Source organism: Stegastes partitus, unplaced genomic scaffold, assembly GCF_000690725.1.
Source record: "Stegastes partitus isolate 25-593 unplaced genomic scaffold, Stegastes_partitus-1.0.2 Scaffold2708, whole genome shotgun sequence".
Lineage (NCBI taxonomy): Eukaryota > Metazoa > Chordata > Actinopteri > Pomacentridae > Stegastes > Stegastes partitus.
The window spans coordinates 3,743-5,079 of NW_007580439.1; the positions used below are offsets into that span (position 1 = coordinate 3,743).

A 1,337-nucleotide genomic window follows, 5' to 3' on the forward strand; every position below is an offset into this window, starting at 1 on the left:
ACACACAAACACACAAACATCCTGACTGTAAATACACACAAACACACAAACATCCTGATGAGGCCTCAAATGTTGCTTTTCTGTGACATTACGTTAAAAATTCCAGGTATCTTTAAACTAATCATTCTAGAACAATTTGGGTGGACATAGAACATCAGAAATGGTTTTAAGAAGCTCTTTGGAACCCTCCTCATCTCGCCACCTCTGACAAACAGCAGAAACAGTTTCCATGTGTGGATTCAGATCTTTGAGCTGCTGATTTAATGATCAAACCAGTAACTGCCGACAGAGAGCCTGTTTTTATTCAAAACGCCTCACAGACAGAGAAGCCTCTAGTCTCCATCAGTTCCTGCAACAGAAACCAAAAAGTAGTTTGAGCAGAGTCACATCAGGCCTTCTGGTGTCACATTTACCTGAAACCAGGTGAGTTCGTCTAACTGGACCATTTTCTGTGAGCAGATCATTTTACAGAAAGTGTTGGTTATTTATTGTTCGAGGTGAGCAGCTCTACAGATGCCGTCGTGTTTGTTTTTGCAGTCAAATCTTCTTCCTCAGAGTTTCTGCAGCTGCAGGTCAACGAACTCTGAAGTAAAAAACTAAAGAATGTTCCGTCAGAGCAGATTTTGATGCGTCAGAGGAAATAAGAACGCTGTGAACTTTTTTGAACTGACCCAGACCATCTCCACATTCCTGCTTCTGTAAATATGACAACACTCACAAACTGGGTTCAGATCCGGTATCAGGCACATGTTAGAACCAGGTCCAGGTTCACATCAGTGTCCCGTAAATGAATTATGTAACTGACGGTCCTCACAAAGGCGTAAAGACCGGCGTGTGTGTCCACATGTTCAAGTCATCAGACAAGAATCTGCTGTTGGAGGGAAACTGTGGCGTCTCCTCTTTAACTCTTTACCACCTGACTGAGATTCAACATCCCACTCATTAAACTGCCCCTTCAACCCTGAACATTCCACCTTAACTGTTCCACCTTAAGCATCTGTAGAGACTTCTTAGGTGGATCTCCAAGGTAACAGGGAACCTGGACTGTTCGGTTCTGCTGTGCTACTCAGTCCGTTTACTCTGCTGGTACTGCAGCTGATAGATCACTGATCAAAACATTGATTACCTATTGGTATTTATTACAGAGAACGTCCAATCAGGAGCATTGATTCACTTTGATTTGTTCTTATTAAAGGGATTTCCTGCCTCATGGGACAGAGTCAGACCTAAATGAGCTTCAGTACGACTCCAGGGTTAAATATGTGAGGTTTAAGGTTTAACAGCTTCAATGTGCAGCTGTCAGGTATCAATAATCAGCTGTCAGTGATCAATAACCA

At 42.6% G+C, this 1,337-nt stretch overlaps 2 protein-coding genes across 2 annotated transcripts in view; both read left to right on the top strand.

The window, feature by feature from the left end:
• The window catches only part of ik (IK cytokine), a gene marked incomplete at its 3' end in the record, with an annotated part of 24,510 nt that overhangs the window by 2,222 nt on the left and 20,951 nt on the right, over window positions 1-1,337 (top strand). The gene's annotated exons all lie outside the window — the stretch shown is intronic.
• LOC103375618 (A disintegrin and metalloproteinase with thrombospondin motifs 2-like) overlaps window positions 22-1,337 on the top strand; it is an 8,744-nt gene continuing 7,428 nt past the window's right edge. The window contains exon 1 of the mRNA XM_008305935.1: window positions 22-27. The gene's annotated coding sequence lies outside the window, so the exon portion shown is untranslated. The remainder of the gene's footprint in view (window positions 28-1,337) is intronic.